The sequence below is a fragment of the Triturus cristatus genome, chromosome 6 (assembly GCF_964204655.1).
Source record: "Triturus cristatus chromosome 6, aTriCri1.1, whole genome shotgun sequence".
NCBI lineage: Eukaryota > Metazoa > Chordata > Amphibia > Caudata > Salamandridae > Triturus > Triturus cristatus.
Window position 1 is genome coordinate 145,482,245 of NC_140589.1, and position 22,546 is coordinate 145,504,790.

Genomic DNA, 22,546 nt, shown 5'->3' on the forward strand with positions numbered 1-22,546 from the left:
GTTATCTTCAAACTTGAAATAGTTATTTTTTAATGCTAGTGCTACTAAGTGCACTATGAACTCTGTAGGTAATCGATGGGGGCGTGGTCTGGTTTCCAAGTAACACTCAATTGCTTCTAGTTGCTTATTGGATCCAATCTCAAAATATGTAGACATCTTTCTGGAACCATTTCTTCAAGAGGTTCCATCGTACTTGTGTGATACTATGGATTTCATCACTAAAATTGAAGGCTTACTCTTTGATCCCTCGTAGCATTTGCGTGCATCATTTCATGTAGTCTCACTATACACTCAAATCCCACAGGATGAGGCACTAGAAGCAATTGAGTTATACTTGGAAACCAGACCACGCCCCCACGAAACCCCACAGAGTTCATAGTGCGTTTAGCAGCACTAGCATGGCAAAATAACTATTTCAAGTTTGAAGATAACTTCTTTCACTCCTAGGGAATAGTTGTTAATTCAAATAAAACTATCCCCAACAGTGTTTCCGCTGCTAGCAACCTTATGATGAATGTACAAAATGGTTAATGAACTACCATATTGGTTGCTCTTTCTTTGTTGAAATCATGACTGGCCATTTATGTTATATGTAATGTGCTTTTTGTATATTTGTTCTTCACAATAGGAGTTGATTGTATGTCTAATTGTGGGATTTTTTTTCCTTGTTCTGATTACAAAAAACAAATGACCTTTTATGAATTAATGAAAAATTAGTAAATAAATACTACAGACCAAAGAAATTGGTTCATGGTCTGGTGTTTGAGTAATAGGCACTGCTCAATGTGACGACTGGATATTTTGTTGTTCTAAAGATTTATAGGCCCTTTCTAGTTGTCGTTTGCAGGGCCAACCCCTTAAATAGAAACTTTTAAAAAGCAGGCATTTTCTTGTTTAACCATTCTGTGTGACTCTGCCTGTTTGTGGATTGACTGTCTGGTTTTGGAGTGACAGGGGCTGGGGATGTGCATTCACTGTAGACAGCCTCTGGGGGTGGGAGGTTGAGGTGTGCACAGCCCTTTCTTGATGAGTCAAAGCTGAGCTGAATAGACCTTGCCTGCATTTAGAGCAGTGGGAGGAGTTTTCCTTGCACCTGAATAGGGCCTGTCTCCTTTACACAATGCTGTCTCCACCCCCTGTGGTCATACTGCACCAGTGATGACAGAACTGGGTTCAACTGGGCTTAGAAATCCTTGAACAAAGAGAACAAAGACAAAACAGGGTAAAAGTAGTAGACCTTAAACCCTAGAACTTTAGATCACTTCTGGACTCAAGAAGAACCTTTGCAAAGGAGAAGAGCTGAAGAGCTGTGAGGAGGAGTACTGCCCCGTTGCTGTGTGCTATGTGGGGTTGTCTTCAGTCAAGAAAAAACCTCCTTGTCAACAAACCATTCAAACCTATACTCCTTTCATACCAAGGGGATGGGGATGGACAGCAGCAGCATATAAAATCAATAAGAAGAAATAAATCAGACAAATTTATTGGATATAATAAAAATGGTGTACACAATCAATAAAGTGACTGATGCAACAAAGAAACAAATTTTTTGTATCAATATATGAATATTAAAAAACATGTAATGTACTCAAAATTAAAACACGACCTATACAATAATGAAAAACACAACATTAAAATTGGGAACAGCATGGGAGGAACAAATTCAACTTATAGTCTTGTTCACATAAGGAAAACACCAAATCAGAAAATTGCATAAATTGTGACCAGAATCAGTGTCCTTTTCAATGGTATGTCACACAAATCAGTGTTTCTGGATTTTGAGTGGTTTTCCTTTATAAAAGCATCGACGCGTTTCGGTGGGCCAAGATTCACAGCCAGCACCTTCTTCAGGAATAATATAGTACAGTCCCAACAGTTAAAATCCTATAGAGATACAAAAAAGACATAATGTAGTCCCAATTGTAGCAGCTCTATAGGGAACATAACATTAAAACAATTCATATTGACATATAGTCTCTACACCAATAATTATCAGTGTTATTTCTTCTTAACAAAAATGCTAGCTGTCCAAAAAAGGCATCCTCCATACTTAATCCATTCACACCCTAACCACACAACGATCAGACTCTATTTATGTCACACCAAAAGGTGGAGTGTAGGTGAAAATCACTCACACATATACTGATGAAAATTAAGTCATGTGATGAATTCAAGGGACCGATGCACATGCTACATCATGAGTAGTGGCAGTTGGTAAATAAAGTGCTATGTGGGGTTGGCCTGCAGTTGCTGTTTCTGCCAAGCAAAGGACAAAGACTGGAACTTTGCTGTGAGCCTGCTTGAAGAAGAATCTCCAAGGGCCTGTGTGTGCTGGCGATCCTGTTCTGAAGTCTCAGGGATACAAAGACTTCACCCCCAGCTTTTGGAAGCTGAAAGAAACCTGAAGAACTGAAAAAATAAGTGCATCGGCCTTCTTGCAGCTGTTTTCCCGATGCAGCTCCACCATGCAAGAAGAATCTCCATGCATCGCTGCACTGCTGCAGAGACAACGTTGCGCCTGTAGCGGCTGCAAGAATGACGCATTGGGACTGAAGAAACTGAAGCAGCGCCACTGCCACCGCCGCATTGATCGCCAACGCATCCCGGATTTCCAAGCATCGCACAAGTGCAGCAAGTTTTCCCGACGCTTCACCCACAGACCAGAACCGTCTTGAAGTCGACGCATCACTTGCCCCTATAGTGTGGATTTGACGCATCACTTCTCCTGCATGCAGCAGACCTGTTGCATCGCCTCCCTGAGGACTCAGAGACTGACACATCTCTTTGTTTCTCGACGCTTCCCTACTCTGCAGTTGTTTGGCGTTTTGAATTTTGACGCAACTACAGGTACGCTTTGTAGAATCACTCATCCATAGTTTTCTATGGACCCAGTTGCTTGAAACCTTTAAAAGTCATATTCTTATTACATATATGTTGGATTTTTGTTGTTTGTTGTTGTTTTGGTCTTGTTGAGTTTACATGAAGATACTTTATTTTTCTAAACTGGTGCGGTGTCCATTTGTGGTGTTATCACCGTATTGCTGTGTGTTCTGAGCACCAATACTTTACACATTGCCTGTGGGATAAGTCTGTCTGCTTGTGCCAAGCTACCCAGGGGGTGAGCAGGGGTTGTCTAAAGTGTGTACCCCCCTTACGCTTACTAGAAGCAAGGGTCCCTATTTGGACAAAGGTACCTAGCTCTGCCAACTAGAGTCCCCCATTTCTAACAACAGGCCTTTACAGAAAGTTCTGGTGGTGTGGGAAAGACAATGCTCCTTGTCTTGGGTCATAAATCACACTTGGAGGCAGGGGTATATAGGTCATCGGAAACATTGTCTGGTTTTAGTTTAATATTGTAACAAATAAAATGTTTAAAATCAGGTCTTGGAGACAGGGCAGTATAGTTCATCAGAAAACTTTCTGGTTTCAGTTTTATTGAAAATGTTTTGGTCTGAGGCTGCCTTTGGCTCTGAGAGGAGCTGCATTTCTTTCTTTACTTGCAGTTTTCAGATTTCAGAGGCTGGGCTTTAGTTGTGTAGGATACCAGGAAGAGCAGGGCTAGACAAAGTTGTTGCAAATGAAACTGAAATCATAAAAGGATTCAGATGAACTGTAAAATCCTCTTCAAGGAAGCCCCTTCCATTCCCCAAATGTCGGAGCTTTCCGCAGAGGTCTGTGTAAACAGAAAAACACTTGTTTGAATAAAATGAAATGCTGTACAGCCTTGAATTCACTCAAAGCAATCACCCTTTGTATTTCCTCTCCTCTATCCTCATGCGCAATGAGAATGCTGTGTTTTTTCAGTGGCTAGACCAATAGGATGCAGCTCTCTCTCTTAACTCTGATTGGCTGTTGCCAACCAATCAGTGTGACAGGTTGTTTCACAACATTGAAAGTGTGTTGGTATGACTGAGGGATGAGGAATGAGAAGAAGGGATGAAGGATGAGGAGTAGGGATGAGAAGTAAGGATGATGGATGACAAGGATTGACAAATCAGCATTTGACTTTTGAAAGATCATGTCAAACGTGGTGGCCATTTTGGGTCAGGTTGAAAGTAAGGATGTTGCTGCTGTTCAAAGTGTCATCTTTTGAAATGTGCTTTGTGTGCGCTGGTAGTAGTGCCGCCTAAGATAAGGCAGAAGAGATGGGGAGGTACCTCATTTTCTAGCCTAGCAGCTGCTAGATGGAATGCTCTTACCTCAGTGCAACTAAGGATGCAAGCTCTTTTAAGCGTAGCCTGAAAACACGACTTTTTAATGAGGCCTTTTAGACCATCCACCATTCCTAGTGGGTGCAGCGGTTAACAAACCTGTAGCGCAAGAACACTCTTGGAGTAGTTGTGCGCTTTTGAAATTCCTTGACTTGATTTTATTTGAAGGATGATGAATGAGAAGTAGGGGTGATGGATGTGAAGCAAATGTGATGGGAGTAGGGATGAGATGTAGGGATGATGAAAGTATGGATGAGAAGTACAGGTGATGGAAGAGAAGTAGGGATGAGAAGTAAGTATGATGGGTGAAAAATATGTATGAGAAGTAGGGATGATCGATGAGAAGCAGGGGAGATGAATGGGAAGTGGGGATGATGGATGAGAAGCAGGGAAGATGGATGAAAAGTAGGGATGATGGATGAGAAGTAGGAATGATGGAAGAAAAGTAGGGATTGTGAGAAGTTGGCCTGGTATATGCTGTCCACTAGTTATAGTGGGCACCTTGCACCAGTCCAAACAACCCCTTATTGATGATAGGTTAAAGACAACCTTTATTGAAAGCTATGGAGAGCAGCCTTCAGGCTAAGTCTTGAAGGAATGTAAAGCTTGTTTTACTAGTCTATAATCTCTTGAGTGGCTCAACGAAAGGAGACCACACCAGGTATATATCTATATATAAAATATATGTATTTATTCCTAAACCCACCCTACTAGTCTCTTCATGAGGCTAGAGGTAAAAGCACATATGTTACACTTCAAATAGCACAGTAAATTAGCACAATATATGATAGGCCCTAGGGGCGAACCAAACCATATATTAAGAAAGTGGTATAAGAACCACGACTTGACTAGACACAAGTCCTAGAGCCTGTAGAATCGCTGGGACCCCAAGGAACCACCCACAGTAGTGATACAGGGGACCCACGGGGGACATGTGCAGTGTGAGAACACAGCCGCGAGCTCCCGTTAGCTTCTATGGGGAAAGTCGCGGTTAAAATTTTAAAGTTTAAGGACACTAAGGAGTGGACTTGGAACAAACCCTTTTGGACTTAGATGGTTCTAGGGCCAACACCCACGGGAGCACCGGAGTACTCGTGTTACCTCACCCAGGGAAGCCGGGTGCATAGGTGTCAAATGGTGTTGGGTTGCGTTGTCGTTTTCAATGGCAGCTTGCTGAAAAGTGCTGCTGCCAGGAAGATAAGTGTCCGAAGAGATCCAAGCCTGGATCGAAGATGTGAAGAACCTGAAAGCAAAGGGGACAGAGTCTGGGTCACTTGCCAGTGACAAGGGGCACAATAGACGAATGCCCACCGATGTCGGGTGCTTCAGGTGCGAAGAGGGGAAACTTGACTCTTCAGCCACGAGGACCAGGAGGTGTCGAGGACAACCAGGAGCTGGATTAGAGCTGTCCCATGAAGGATGTCGAGTGCTGCAGTGTCAGTGCCTGGATTGGATACAACAAGCCTTGGCAACAGCGACCCACGCAGGAAGAGGAAAGATGCTTCGTTGCGGACCAGCAAGGTCCTGGGGACTCCCCAAGCAATGGAGAGTCAGGGCACGTCTGGAGCAACCAGGGAAGCCCAATTGAAGTAAGAGTTGCCTTCACAGGGACCCACCAGTCGACGGACCAGGGATCGTGAAGGAGCCTCGAGCGAACACACAAAGGGCGGGCTTACGGAACACTCGTGGAGTGTAGGCCAGCAATCTTCGGTGGAAAAGGTGCTCGGGGTCTCGGCTACAAGTAACCCAATGCACAGCCTCAAAGAACGTCGAGAAGCTGATGCACTTGCAAATGTGCATGGTGTCCAGGGGTTCAGGTTCCACGGTACCCACGAGGGCTACGGGTCTCAGCTTTGCTGGGGACTCGGGTCAGCCTCTGAGAAGTCTGGAAACCCACCTCCTTTGTTGCAAAGTCTTCGGCGTCCGGCGGGAGCTTCAGAGATGCAGACCAGACAGATGCGTCTTTGGTGCCTGCCAAGCAGGGGAGTAACTCCATTACACCAAGGGAGATTCTTCAGTCATCTAGTCGTGTAGATCATCGAAGTTCCGGGATTTCTGTAGTAGAGTTTAGTCCAGGTGTAATCTAAAGTCCTGTAGTCAGGGGTTCCTTCTTTATACCCAAGGAAGGGGTTGGACTAACTCTGGGGACCCACCTATGGGACGGTTTGGAAAGAGGGGTGGCTACACCCATTTCCTTTGTCCAGTTTCGCACCAGAGCAGGGGCTGGCAGTCCCTGCAACCAGTTTGAACTGGACTATGCACAGGGACACCAAATGTGCTCCCAGTGCAGGACTTCAAAGCACTTTTGGAGGGCACCCACCCAGCCCCAATCCACTAAGGCCTGTCTGGGAGGTGGTAACACCTCCCTGTGACAGGAAACCTATTGTCCAGGCTTCCCCCACCGGAGTTTCAGTCAGCAGCAGGAGGCCAGACTCGTGTCTGTGGCTGGCAGCATCCATTTTGTGATGCCAGGGCTCTGTTAGCTGGTACCGGGTATACCGGTGCTGTCTTGTCTCTCTCTCTAGAACGGTGGGATCATACTCCCACACCAGTTACTGGTGTGGGGGTATGATTCCAAGGTGTTTGACACCAAACATGACATGTTTTCGTGCAGCCAGTCCAAAGTTAGCATTTACCGTTTGGTGTAATGCACTTAAGAGTTTATGGTCAGGCTGCATCACAAACAACCCCAGAGAAGAGATTCCGAAGGCTGCAGAGGGGCTCTGCTCATGCATGGGCACCCTCTCACACAAAACCAAGCACCCTGCCTTCAGGATTGATAAGGCCTACCATAGGGGTGACTGATAGGTTTATATGTGCAGTGATAGGTGAGATATAGTGAACCTATATCTCAGTAAGGGGTGCATGCACCACCTTACCCAGGCTGCAGTAGCAGACATGTGGTATCATTTTGGAGGGCTTCCCAGGGGTGGCATAATACATGCTGCAGCCCCTGGTATGCCTCTGGGGTACCTATGCCCTGGGTACATAGTATACCATATACTAGGGACTTATAAGGGCACCCCAGAATCCAATCTGTGGTGTACCTAAGGTACTAGGAATCAATTTAGAGAGGAAGCAGCTAGGCTGTGATCCTGAATAGCAGGGCCCCAGCCAGACTAAAGTCGAAAAACAGTGAAACATCAGCAAAAAGTGGGGGTAACCATAAGAAGAAGTGGGGATGATGGATGAGAAGCAGGGAAGATGGTGAAAAGTAGGGATGATGGATGAAAAGTAGGAATGATGGATGAGAAGTAGGGATAAGCTGTATTGATGATGGAAAAGAAGTAGAGATGAGAAGAAGGAATGAAAAGTACGGATGATGGATGAGAAGTAGTGATAATGGATGAGAAGTCAGGATGAGAATCGGGGATGAGTAGTACGGATGATGGATGAGAAGTAGGGATAATGGATGAGAAGTAGGGATAATAAGTAAGCATGATGTGTGAGAAATATGGATGATGGATGAGAAGTTGGGATGATGGATGAGAAGCAGGGGAGGTGGATGAGAAGTAGGGATGATGGATGAGAAGCAGGAAAGATTGATGAGATGTAGGCATGATGGATGAGAAATAGGGATGAGACGTAGGGATGATGGAAAAGAAGTAGGGATGAGAAACAGGAATGAAAATGAGGGATGATGGATGAGAAGTAGGGATGATTGATGAGAAGTAAGGATGAAAATCAGGGATGATGGAAGAGAAGTAGGGATGATGGAAGAGAAGTAGGGATGATGGAAGAGAAGTAGGGATGATGGATGAGAAGTAGGGATAATGGATGAGAAGTAGGGATAATGGATGAGAAGCAGGGATGATTGATGAGAAGTAGGAATGATGGAAGAGAGGTAGGGATGATGGGTGGGAAATAGGAATGATGGATGAGAAGAATGGATGAGGAGGGAGGAATGAGGATGTCCTAAATGGTTACTGTACCCCTGACACCACTGAAATCATCCAGAACACTACAAACAGAAGGAGGTAGGTTCTTGGGGAAAATATTGACACCACTATTAGGTGAAGGTTGCATTCCTCTGAGACTGACTGTCACCAACGATAGCCACTTTTAGGAGAGGAAGAACTAGGGAGCTCTTGGGACCTGGACTCTGTATTTGCTCCTGTAAATCGAGTTACATGGGAGGAAATAAAATTGGGCGATAACCAGTGCAAAAATAAGGAACAATATACTTGGGATAGCGCATAGAAGTCTAGAATGTGTTTAATGGAAAAATAGCCAGCGTGCATTCAAAATAGGGAAGGCAATTCTCCAAGCAACTGGCCAGAGCTTCCCCAGCTGAGCATCTAATGCTTACATTCAAACATTATATAGTGCTGCATCTATTCTGTTTTCTCAATCCAAGTGAATGGAATCAAGAACACATGATAAGACTGAAATCTACAGATAGGCACTAGTAAGCCGGTGCCAGACTCTTGTTCTGGGAAGAATGCAAGAAGACCTTGATATTAAGATACATGTATGAGCAGCAAGAGCTGACTCTACTACTTGCTGAAATCCACGTTTTGGTGTGCCAACTTCAGAACAAGATTACGCTTACTACAATGGTTCAGCTGAAAGGTGCAGTGATTAGCACAGGATAACAAAATGGAAACCCATTTAAAATGTGCAGTGTGCAATAATGCTAAGGCATTAGTGGGCTTCAAGCAGGGTACAAAAACATAATTGCATATGATTAGCAAAATGAATCGGCACATGTTAAGGCACATGTGGATTTACATTTTCATTGTACATAAGTAATCACTAAGGCATATTGTTAAGTGAATCCACATTCCCACCAGGCACAAAAGGCCCCTTATTTTCGGGTCCACATGACACAGGGCCGGGGGAGCAATTACTAGGCAAACTCGGTGCTTCCAGCTCCGGTGATTCTAAGATCCCTGGACCGAGCAACTTGTAATCAGGCTCTTAGCTTCCCGTTTTGGGTGTACACAGGAGTTTGTATTTGAAACAGAATTACCCCGCAGTTGTGATCAAGGAGAAACATCCTGCAACAACCATGTTGTGATTGAAATCTGATATTAATTTTGGATGGTGAGATTTTCTTTGTCAAAATGTGCTTAATCTATTGTCTATATTTTGACTTGATGTTTGTAGAGAATTATTGCACACTAATGTATGCTGTTGCACTTGTTACTGCTGTGGTATACGTTTTAGTACACAGCAATGTTGCTTAATGAAATATAAGGCAATCATTTGTAATAAATGCTGCACAGTTAAGCTAGAGAGAGATATTGTCACAAAAATGACATGACAAAAAACCACAACCCTAGTCACAGGCCAAGTTTTGTGTCCATTTTACCTGTCCAATCAAAACCTTGATATGCACTTTTTAAGTCTCTCTTGAGAGCGCGTGCATGGTCATTTGCAAGATCTTTAGTTAACTTTTTTTTTAAAACTTAAAAAAGGGCTTCGAGCCTGCCGATTTCTTACCATTGGATAGCTTCACTGTCTCCCTCATTTCTTTTCCTTTCACTGGTTAGCGACAGATGGCTTCATTTTCTCTTCATGTGTATGTGCTTTTACTGGAGCATGGACCAAGTACCTCTTTCTTATTGAATGCCCTTCCATTGTCTTGGACATACTTTTATTTTTACTTTAGGTGTAGCACTCCTTAAGAGTGCATGTTTTTGCATTCTGTCTCCCCCTCTTCGCATCACTGCTTGGCCTCTGGTCTTCTGCCCTTGTCCCATTGTCCTTTGTCATACTGGCCCCTCCAACCCTCCTCCCGCAGTCTTGCTGCCCCCTTTTGCTGTCTGTAGTGTTGCTTGCCCCCCTCCCGTTGTCTGTTGTTTGGTTGCCCCCTCCCACTGTCCGTCGTCTTGCTGCCCACAGAGGAAAAGTTTCCAACATTTTATCAGTGGAGAGAGGACCTGCGTAGATACGAGACGCTCGTACAGGTACGTATCAATTGATGCTTTTGGTCTAAACAAAACACGCCTTCAGGAAAAACAACTATTAATTATTTGTATATTTTGCTTAGCCGGCTATGAACAAACCACCCGGTGGTAGTTGGCTCATTACAAATCACACACCTACATGAATTGCAACTTCTATTTAATGTAGTTGATTTTTGCACAGCATGCATTTTGAAATAAACCACAACTTTATGAAAAATATAGGTCCATAATGTATACGACAGAAATAGAAATTTAGGTCACAGATTACAATTTGCATTATTAGTGCATGAATGATATTTGTTTGAGTGTGTGGAGTGTAACACATAGTCTAAATAAAGTATATTTAGTTCTATTTATTTTAGACATTTTTTATAGAGTATGCTCTGCGCATAGGTCAACTCTTATACAGTGCACCACCTTTCTCAGCAGAATCCCACTACCGGCTTCTACAGATACCAACACCGTAGTACGCAACCTCCATCACTGGATCGCCAACTGCTTGGACACCCTGGCTCCCCTCAAGAAACCCTCAGCAAACAACACATCAAGAAAGCAAGCTGGTTCACCCCCACCCTCCGAGAGCCCAGAAGCTCCTGTAAACAGCTCGAGAAGAGATGGAGAAACAACAAAAACCTGAAAACCCACGTCACCTTCAAAGCAGCTACCACTGCACACCACCACTTCATCAAAACCACAATAGAAACAGCCCTCCAAGACAGAATCAACACCAGTGCACACAATAGTAAAGAACTCTTCGCCATCATTAAAGAGTTTGCCAAGCCCAACAGCAAGACCACAGACATCCCACCCTCCTAAGACCTCTGCAACAAACTCTTCACCTTCTTCCACCACAAGATCAAGCAGATCTACGCCAACTTTGATGTCTAAGACTACCCCACTGCCACTGCAACCAGAGCCTCGCCCCAAGCATATCCTGCTCAACAGGACCCTGCTTACCACGGACGACACCCTCAAGACCATGAAGAGCATTCACTCCAGAGACCCATCAGATCCCTGTCCATACCACATCTTCCATACAGCCGCCACGGCCATCGCACCCAAGGTACGCCGCACCTCTACTGCTCCATTGAAACAGCCACCTTCCCGAATGACTGGAAACATGCTGAGATCAAACCTCAAGAATTTCAGGCCCATGTCTCTGCTTCCCTTCCCAGCCAAGGTCATTGAAAAGCCAACATCGCTCAGCTTGCCGAGTTCATTGAAGCCAACCACGTACTGGAAATCTCCCAATCCGGGTTTCAAAGCAACCACAGCACTGAGACTGCCCTCCTCGCCGCCACTGATGACATCCGCTCCCTCTTCAACCAGGGCAAAACCGTGGCCCTGATCCTCCTGGACCTCTCGGCAGCTGTGGACACCGTCTCGCACAGCACGCTACACACAAGACTCCACGATGCTGGCATCTGCGACAAAGCCTTTGACTGGATCCGCTCCATCCTCACCGGCTGAACACAGCGGGTCAGACTACCACCATACCTCTCAGAACCTACAGAGATCAGCTGCGGAGTACCCCAGGGCTCCTCCATAAGTCCCACCCTCTTTAACGTCTACATAGCCCCACTTGCAATCATCGTCAGAAACCATGGACTCAACATCGACTCCTATGCTGATGACACCCAGCTTATCCTCTCCCCCACCAACGAACCCACAGTCGCCAAGATCAACTTCCACAAAGGGATGAAAGTCGTCGCAACCTGGATGAGAGACAGCTGCCTCAAGCTCAACTCAGACAAGACAGAAGTCCTCATCCTGGGATCCATCCCCTCTGCTTGGAATGACTCCTGGTGGCCCGCTGCACTGAAACACCCTACACACCCACGGACCATGCAACTAACCTCAGCATCATACCAGACTCCTCGCTCACTATGAACCGCCAGATTAACGCTGTCTCCTCATCATGTTTCAACACACTCCGCCTGCTCAGAAAGACCTTTAGATGGATCCCCACCAAATACAGGAAGACGGTCACCCACACCCTCATCAGCAGCAGACTCGACTATGCAATGCACTCTATGCCGGCTTCACACAGAAGCTCCTTCCGAAGCTTCAGAATGTCCAAAACGCCGCAGCCAGACTGGTTCCAAACATTCCCCGCCACGGCCACATCACACAACACCTGCGTGAACTCCACTGGCATCCAGTTGACCAAAAAGAATAACCTTCAAGCTCCTCATGCATACAAGGCCCTCCACAACGCTGGATCAGCATACCTGAATCACTGCCTCTCATTTCACGCACCCAATAGACCCCTCCGCTCTGCACAACTGTCACTGGCCACCATCCCATGGATCCACATGATCAGAACCGGAGGAAAATCTTTCTCCTACCTCGCCGCCAAGACTTGGAACACCATGCCCCTACGCCTTAGGCAATCCCCATCGCTGTTCCAATTCAAAAGGACCTCAAGACCTGGCTCTTCAAACGAACCCAGCGCCCATACAGATCTGCAGCCCACCGACCCCCCCAGCGCCATGAGACCCTCGCTTGTGCATTACAATTCAACAATACATATATATCAGTGGTGATGAGCTCGAGTTTAATATAGACTCTAAATTCAACGAAAGAAATATATTGGAGAAAATATAGAAGTTTTTAGAAATACACTGGCAACATGTGTTTGTTGCCACTCCTGTGTGTGGTCTTAAAGCAGTTCGCAAATTTCTATGTACTAACTTCAGCATCCGTAGAGCGCTATCAAACTGATCGAGTTACACAACTGGACCTGGTCAACAATTTGATACATTCAATAATATGTGAAGCCCATTTGGCTCCACAATAAGGACAGATAATAATTCAGTTTCAAATCATGAAGGTGTAATAAAGATGAATGATTTACAGAAATAAAAATTCAGGTTAGCATCAATCAATAATCAAAATGCATATGCTTCAACTACTATGCAATCGAAAGTATCAAAGTCATATTAATCAGAGGATGAACAAACATAAGGTCACCTCAAAAAGGAATAGACGAAGGAAAATTAGTTCTTTCTCTTGGGAGAGCACTGTAAGGTCTCTTGCTCTGCTCTGCCCTGCTCTATTTTAAATCTACTTCTCTGTCTCAAGTGCTCAGTTCGACTCAGCACTATATTAAAAGAGAACAACTCTGACATCTTACACACTTACAAACGGTTCTGTCAAAAGACTGTCAAATCAGGTTATAGCAAGATGATACAGTTACATACATGTTAGGTTCTCAAGCCTTTCTCTCTAACAAGCTTCAATTTGCATCCTTCAAATGTATACAATGGGTAACTAAAGTAACTAAAGTACATTGACTCATTGGCACACGGCTTCTTGAATGCGCTATTCATTAAAATATTCCAAGATTATCACAAAGCAATGGAAAAAATTCAAATGGGAAAGAAGGAAAAATAGCATCACATTTGACAACTGGAATCCAGCTCGCCCAGAAATGAAATGCTCACGTGTCACAAGAATGATGGCAGACAAACAGATATTTTGAATTAAAGGCCTACCGTAGATGAAGTGAGTCTAAACGTACATAGATATTATTGCTTTCTACAAATAGCCTTAGCATGTCTATGCGTGAATGGCGTGTTAATGCAAAACATGAAGCTTCCCTGCCCGATTGCCTGCTTTACTAACACAGGAATGTAGCGCATTCGCATGCACGTATGTTAATGCGGCTTCAGATTTGCCCCCTTACCCTAGTCATAGTTTAGATGTTTAAGGTGAGGACAAACCCTCAGAGGTGGGGGATAAAAAGCCTTACCTCTCCTTGCATCATCGCATCAATGGAACCCGGCTATGTTCAGGGGAAGTGGCTCCCGGGGTTTTGATCTCATGCACCCTCTCATCCCACAATGAACTTCATAATTTCATGATCTGCGATATTCTCATGTTTATTTTATGGCTTCTCTGCATGGCCCTATACGCGGTCCAAGTCTGCTACCTTATGTGCAGTTCGAAGCTGCCGTGCTTTGGAAGTGTGTTTTAGGGCTCACCTAAGACACAGTATGCGCTGTTGCTTGTTAGGTCTCGCCTCAGCCAGCGCATACCATATTATACAATGACCAGCCATACCATACTCTACCATACCATACCATAATATACAATGACACGCCATATCATACCATAATATACAATGACAGGCAAAACCATACCATAATATACAATGACAGGCAATACCATACCATACTATACAATGACCAGCCATACCATACCCTACTATACAATGACAGGCCATACCATACCATATATAACCTAAGATGGCGCCCGGGACTTAGACCTCGGCAAAATCAAATCAGCATCTGAAATTGCTAAAACGTTAAGCTCAATTCATACATTCCCTTTATAACAAGCTGGGGGGCTATCTGCCAATTCTCTCAGCCTGAGACCGGCTTATCTTGCAATGTGCCAGTACCAGTTGTAAACTTCATGATGTTCAGCATTAACGCCCTTATCGACGACATCCTGCCCGGGGCTCCACAAAATTGGCAGTTCCCTCATCCCCCCTGCTCTGCCTCAAACAGAGAATAATGGGGACCATCTGAATTCGAACATCTGGACTCATCCTCTTTGCCTAACTTGAAGATGGACACCTCAGTGGGACCCTCCTCAATGCTCTTTCTCTCCAGGTCTATATAATAGTGGTCATCGTCCTGATCTTGACCTGCCCTCTCCCGACCCTGCTCCTACTCACCCACCAGGACATTTACTCTGAGAATCTGTCCCTAGTCTTTTAGACCTAGCCATTTTGACTGATGCCCGGTGGAGCTACCGTGCGAGCTAAAGGGGAGATGGACTATGGATTCCCTCCGTAGACATCACCTACCAAGCCGGTCTTTGGACAAACTCTCATGTGTCTCTCCTGACCTTTTCTCCCTCCTACCCCTTCACCCTTCACCCTACCCCCCACCCCTTTCCGCTCTACTCTTCACCGCTTACCACCTATTGACGTTTGCCCTCAACCGCCTTTGCTCATAGGTCCCACCCTGTTTGTCCACTGGACTTTCTTCTGTGAACTTTCCCTTGTCAGTTGAGACCTAGCCATTTGACTGATGCCCGATGGAGCTACCTTGTTTAGCTAAAGGGGAGACGGGCTGTGGATTCCCTCCTCGGACGTCACCTACCCAGTCGGTCTTTGGGCAGAATTCCTTTAGTCTCTCCTGTCGTCCTTTCACTCGTCCTTTCACTCATCCTCCCCCTCACACTTCCCCTTCCCCCCCTCCGCTCTATTTGTCTCACCTTTCTTTCACCCCTCAGCCGTCACCTACCCAGCCGGACATCGGACATTATTTTCCTCGTCTTCCACCATAACTGTCTGTACTTCCGCTGTGCCCGAGCAACCTTGGCAAATACCCGGTGGAGCTGTCCTATGCAGCTATAGAGGAGTTTGGCTCTGGTTCACCCCTCGGCCGTCACTTACCCAGCCGGACATCGACATTGTTTTTCTCGTCTTCCAGTTGTGTCTTCCACCTGCATTCCTTACCGCTGTTTACCATTCCCCCTCTACCTTTCACTCCCCTGAAGACGTGTGTACGCGCTAATAACTCATATTATTGTGCAATCTCATGTTTTTATTTTATTCATTTTTTCTCCTATGTCAATACTTGGCTATGTAATTATGTAACCTGTAACTCGCTGATCCTTATGTAAAGCGCTCTGATGCCTCCGGGTCTAGCGAGCGCTATATAAAACTTTGAAAATAAAAAATAAATAAATAAATAAATATACGACAGGCAAAACCATGCCACACGTACCATAATATACAATGACAGGCCATACCATACCATAAAATACAATGACAGGCAAAACCATACCATAATATACAATGATAGGCAAAACCATACCACACATTCCATAATATACAATGACAGGCAATACCATACCATGCTATACAATGACCAGCCATACCATACCATACTATACAATGACAGGCCATACCATACAGTAATATACAATGACAGGCAAAACCATACCACGCATTCCATAATATACAATGACAGGCAATACCATACCATACTATACAATGACCAGCCATACCATACCATACTATATAATGACAAGCCATACTATACCATAATATACAATGACAGGCAAAACCATGCCACACATACCATAATATACAATGACAAGCAATACCATACCACACTATGCAATGACAGACCATACCATACCATATAATGATAGGCCATATCATACCAAATCATATACATCATAGCTAAACAAACATTGACAAAGCCAATAGATCTCATACAGGAGAGACCTATTCATTTGCAAATGCTTGTTAGGTCTGACCACAGCCAAGACCTTTTTTAAGTCGAACCTACAAGCCAGCACTAGATGTCTGGCTGCAAAAACCCCTATTGTGGGCTTACCAAGAATTTACAGGGGCTTACAGCCCACTGCTTGCTTACTATTGGTTGGCTCATTTGTTTGCTTCTTATTCAGTGGCTTTCCTTGTCCCAGCATGTCCAAATTGCATTTTTCTCTACCCTGGAGCAGAGCCTCTTTACCATCTCTCTGACTGCCTGGCTTCTATCCTTCCACTGCTGACTTTTGGGTAACTTCTTTTTTCATTTTACTATGCACTGCATGAGAGTCCATTAGTTTTCCAGCTCTCTCCCTTGTGTACATGTTCCCATGCCAAATACCCACCTTTGTGTTGCTGTCTCCCTCATGTTGTAGGCTCTCTCTTGTATGCTTCTCCACTATCAAACTTCCTCCCTCCCTTCCCCACACTCCTTGTTGCTTTCTCATTTGTGTGCTTTTCCTCTACCCCCTTGTTGTTCTCCCTTGTGTGCTGCTTTTCCACTCCCTTGCTCACTCCCCATTTCCCCCCACCCTCTTCTTCATTGCCACGTCAAGCCCGCTTTAAAAAAAAAAAAAAAACATTTTTTGAGAGCGCCAGGCAGCAAATTGCCGCCTGCCCCACTGTCTTTAAAAAGTGCTTTAGCGCTATTATTTCATTATTTACCAATCCATCTCGTATCAATAAATTCAAAAAATGGAGCTGGTGAAATTTTCTAAGTGCGTTTGCATATTGACGCATGCGTGCACACACATAATTATGCATGCGCTCCTACAAAATAATGCTGCCATGTCATCGCTCACTTTTATACGTTATTTTAGGTCTCAGCTAGACAGTGCTTGCGCTGTCTCTTCAAGACATATTGTATATACTTTGTGGGATTCAGTCCGCCCATAGGCTTCCCATTTGCTGGTTCCATTGTTGCTCTCATATTCTTTCTCCCCATTTGTCCATGACATGAATGCGTCAGGCCTCTTCCTGTGTTTAGCCCTCCCCCTCAAGGACCAATTACTACTTTCCATCCACAGCTCCCCATTAGGCAACTGGTTTCGAAACTGTTTTTTTCTTTAATTTGGAGCACTTCACACAAACGATCGTCTTTTCAGTCGCTTGGAGCTCTGCTGTAAAAAGGACTATAAATCATGTTCCTATCTCGTCACAAATGTTGCTGCTCCTGTGAGTCGATGTGCGTGATACAGTGCTGAGCTCAGGGGCACTACTGTTCCATCCATAGCACTTCAATCACTCTCCCTCACGCCATATTCTTGTATTTTCTACTTGTTAAGTATGGCTTTCCCTTAGGACTTCAGTGCGCGTGCTACCTGCTCTTAACTACTAGCGCACACTCAACTGTATTGTTTGGGGGAAGGTGTCTCCTCTTTATCTCAAGATAATTTGCATTTCTTTAGTCTTCCAGAGTGACTTCGACAAAGCAGATCCATGCTTGCAGCCCACTCGCATCCCGTAATCGAGGAGAAACTCCCGATCAGGTGAAGAAAACTAAGAGGGGCTGAAAAGTTGGATGTCCGGAATTCTGAAAAACATGCGAGTCATCATGGTTCAGAGCGCTGCCAGAGAGAAGAATGTTCTTTCATGCGGAGCTGTGATTTCTTTCTATTGGACAGTCAGCACATAGAACATCGGGTTCAAATCGAATGGGAGTGTAACTTCTACTGGGTGTAAAATACACTAGTCAAAACACCAGTAATAACGTGGTCTGATGTGAACTTTCACGTGTTCCGTAAATACTATGGTTTTACAACTATTTATCAGTTGGTGCTGGTATACACTATTTTAAAGTCCTCAGCACTATGTAGTCATGTAGGGTTTGTAGTTTATCATTTCAGTGTAGAAGAAACATGCAAAAAAGAATGCACTTGATTTTTTTTGCCCATGGGGTCTGTTCACCGCACCAATGAGGTGAGAAAGCAGGCGGGTGGCGGCGGGTATGTCGGGCCACCATGCAGAGAACTAACAACCAACATGTTTAGACAATTTACGTTAAATGCCTCCTTGTGTCACCAGCTTTTTCTCTGCAAAACAAGTTAGCGCAGCTATGAACCTAGCGAAACATAAACAATCAACTGGTGAAAAGGATATTAAAAGGTGTACTTTTCCTAATTCACTGGCCCCTAGGCAGCGCATGCCCATGGACCCTATATTTTCAATGTAATTTCCACAGCAATTTTCTAGATTAGGTCACTCGCTCTTTTTTTATTTTTATTTAATCAGCCGTGTCGGTCCAGTTGTTTACTTTGTACCCAACCAAGAGTACAACTCCAAAAATCCACTGATTGAAGAATGAAAGTATAGGGCGGGAACATCGGGCACAGTTACATGAAATTATTTAATCACCATACGCATGCCACGCAAAACCACTAGGACTACCAAACACGTACGCCCCACTCCCCTCTCTCACGAGTAAAACTGAAGCAGCTAGCGTGGTGACAAACGTCTTTAAGAATGAATGTTAGATTGTTGCAGTGAATAGTGTTTTTTCAATGTCTAACACTTAAGCACTTACATATCACCCGCATGGCACATGTACAGCATGTAGAGGGCAAATAAATGGCACGCCCGAGCAGAATACACCCAGAAGATTTCAGCAGCCTACCAGGTGATTAAATACATATGATTTTCACAGAATTAATTGCATTTGTGTGCAGAATTCTGCCCTTTGGCCTCTTCTAGTTTGTCTAAATTTTGTATCCTGCTTGCTCGTTTTATTTTAAAGTGACCCCGGAAGTCCTCCAGTTTGAGCTCTTTTTTACACAGTAGACAGTTCAGTAAAGTAGGCTCATGTTTTGGTTATTAAAAAAAATGCCCTGCGGTCCGTGTTTCTGCTTGTGAGTGATGACGTGAGTGCCGTGTGCAATGCTGGCCTGCGGCATGGTTGCAGTCACGACTGGATCGGGTGGCGCTGGGCGGGGCCCCATAGCTGCTAGCAGTCCAAAGAACTCCAGAAATGTCAGACCGTGCACCTGTCTGTCTGAACAGTTTTTCATGAGTCGCAGGACTTCCTATTTCATTTTGGACGACTCCCTTTGGTCTCAGTTCAAATGCGTTCCCTCTGTGCAGTCTGCATTATTTATGCATTCTTGTGAAACAACAGGTCAGGGACCTGGGACCTGTTAACCTCTTGCTGGGTGCGAGTGCTTTGAAGTCTGATGCAGATGTGAACTATTCATGCTTTGGACGTGAGCCTGGATTATTCAGTGCTTTTATGTCAAACCAGATAGACACAACAGTGACCCACAAACACCATGTAGTAGGAAGAGGGAATAAAAGGATTCCTGAATTTGAATATACGCATGCAATGATCTTTCCATTTTGATGATTGTTGGCTGAGATTCTTCCAGCCAGTCGGATAGCTCAGTGGGTTGAGTGCCTGCAGCAAGCGTGTGTGTAACATGAAAGTCACCAGTATGAATTGCACTAAGGCAGACAGCACCTTCTGTTCTTGAGAGGTGAGTAAAATAAGAATCATGATTTGACTAGGTAATTTTGGCAGCCCTCGTTAAAGGGAATCAACACATTTCATATTGTGTTTTGCTCTCTATCAAATGGTAAATTTAATTTGTGATGCCTTGTTCATGTATGCCCGTGGTTACACATAGGAGTAACGGCGCATTAGCTGCGGGCCCTTGGGCGCTACATCTGTCTCTCTCACTGGCGTAACGAAACTTGAGGGGGCCTCCCTGCAAGGCATGTGGAGGGGCCCAGGGCTGGACTGGCCGAAGCGTGCACCGGGCGTTTCTCCGGTAGGTCGCCACGGTGGGGGCCGGTTTTTGACCCCTGGGGGGGCGAGTTTGTTACCGGGGTTTGGCAATATCGGCCCCCTGTAACAAAATCAGCCGAAACCGGCCCTAGCAAACAGCTCGGCCGCACCCCCCCTCCTCTCCCAGGGGGGCCGGCCGAGCAGTTTGCTAGGGCCGGTTTCTGTTCCCAGTCCGTCCCTGGAGGGGCCCCCACCATGCTCAATCAGGAGCTCTGCAATGAGAGTGCTGTGCTGAGGGGGCCCCTTGGAGCTTGGGCCCCCCCCGCACCGCGGGGACTGCGGGGGCATGAGTTACTCCCCATCCGGCCATGCAATGCTGAAACACATTGACATTGAAAGCCAATAAATAGCTCTCCCATTGCTGAGACCGAGTGGCTTTGCCAATGCTTGTTTTTCTTTTGGCCAGGCTGTGCAGCATCTTGCCGATGCTGTACAGTATTGCCAAAAGGCATTGGCAAAGCCAGTAGGTCATAAAGACGAGGCCTAGTGACTTTGTCAATGCTTGTGACAGTGTGGGTATTAGGGCCATGTTTACATTGATGCCTCAGGTGCTCAGCAGCCGCCAGGAGCAGATCTGGACCAGGGATGCGGCTCAAGGTGGCGCTCTGGTAACAGGGCTTTGCCTCCCCTCTAACTGGACAGCGGAAGCACCAGGCGTGAGCAGAGGAAGGCGCAGGCATGAAAAGTGAGGCAAAAGAAAAAGAAACCTGAAATTCGAATTTTTAAGAGCTGTGTGATTTATCCCACAAGCAAATAAATATCGCAGTTAGTAACATGGTTTCCCCATACAAAGGCTGCTGTGTGCACGTTTGCAAAGAGCAGACCTTGAATCTCCTGTATCCCTTTGGTTGTCATGGCGACATATTGATAGTGTGGCATAGACGGAGTTAAATATAGCCAGCTGTTGCAGGCAAAAGGCTGGGAATCAAATGATTTGATGTCAGACATATTGTTGCAATAACCACCCAACATTTTCAATACCCTTCTTTCCTACCCAGCAAGTGAGCTGTGTCTGTGAAAAGATGCATTGTTTACTGCCAAGCATAGACATAGAAGAGTTCTGTAGTTGCTGAACTCCATTGTGTTTCTGTCGGATTGACACCAGAACTTGGAGCATTCCTGTGGCACCTGCGAAGCCCCTAAACAGCAATGCCATTTTAATATGAGGATTTCTTCCTGGTAATCTAATTCCTGCATTTCCAGTCCCTCTCATCTGCCGAACACTGAGGCCACTACTAACATCCTCCTTTGCTTCTGTGTGTCTGGAGAGTGTTCACGCGCACTTTTCTGGGTTTCATCTGCCATAGATAGCTGCTTCTAGATTGTAGTTAACCTTTTCAAGATTTTCTTGCAAAATCAAAGTTACGGATGTCCCCCACTGCTTCTTGGACCCTTACTTATGGAGAACTTCCAGAACCTGGATGAGTTTGACGCTGACCCTCAACCACACGGCGCGCGCTTGTGCATCAGTTTGGAAAATGCCGGGCATCAAATGTTGTCTTGATCGGTCTCAGAAAAGGGTAATGCAGTGACAAGTGTGCACAGTAGAATAATGTAGTATTATTTGGTTATATTTATTAAACTACACTGTTAGAATGCATTCTACATGTTGCTGCGTTGTCCTCTCTTACTGGCCATCAGTGGCATTACCCAGAAAATCACAAGGCATCAGTGACCATTTAACATTTTAAATCTCTTAAAAGCTCCGATTCCCAACTGGGGCAACACATTATCTGAGTTTGCCTTAAATATAAGATCAATAATTATTGTGATCAAAGCTTGCAGTACCCCCTCCTACCACTAGAGGTCGTTTTCAGTACTTGCAACCAGAACGTTTAATTGGCCCCTAAATGTGCGCCAAGTGTTAATATGGAAGTTTGCGCAGAAATCTCTTTTGTATTCGAATTTCATGGCGCTTGGGGACTTCAACCTACACGTGAACGACCCAAGCTGTATTTATGTAGCACAGTTTGCCTCTGCTCTCGCTGGGATTAACTTGGTTCAGCATGTGAAACTTCCCACCCATAAGGCAGGGTACACCCTGGAACTGGTGTTTTCCAATATTTTATCCCTGAGCACGGAGGACCCGAGTCAAATGGTTTGGACGGACCATTACCTGATTCCTTTCTCATTCAGCTTGGAAAAGTCTAGTCAGCATGGAGGGTCCCGCAATTTCTTAAAAAGAAATTGGAAGAAGTTGACCGCAGAGTCCTTAGGTCCAGTTTTGCAAGAGAGTCAACCTTCACTATCGAAAGATCCTAATGCAGACTCACTTGCGCTTCATAATTGGATTTCTACTGCCATAGAAGCTACTGCCCCGGCTAGAGTCACTAAAACGCGGAGGCAATCTCCC

General features: G+C 45.1%; 1 long non-coding RNA gene across 1 annotated transcript in view; it reads left to right on the forward strand.

Annotated features, from left to right (window-relative positions):
- LOC146816523 (uncharacterized) overlaps positions 1 to 19,479 on the forward strand; it is a 57,060-nt gene extending 37,581 nt beyond the window's left edge. Inside the window, exon 4 of the long non-coding RNA XR_014962459.1 lies at positions 17,825 to 19,479. This is a non-coding gene — a long non-coding RNA (uncharacterized LOC146816523). The remainder of the gene's footprint in view (positions 1 to 17,824) is intronic.
- The last annotated feature ends 3,067 nt before the right edge of the window (positions 19,480 to 22,546 follow it).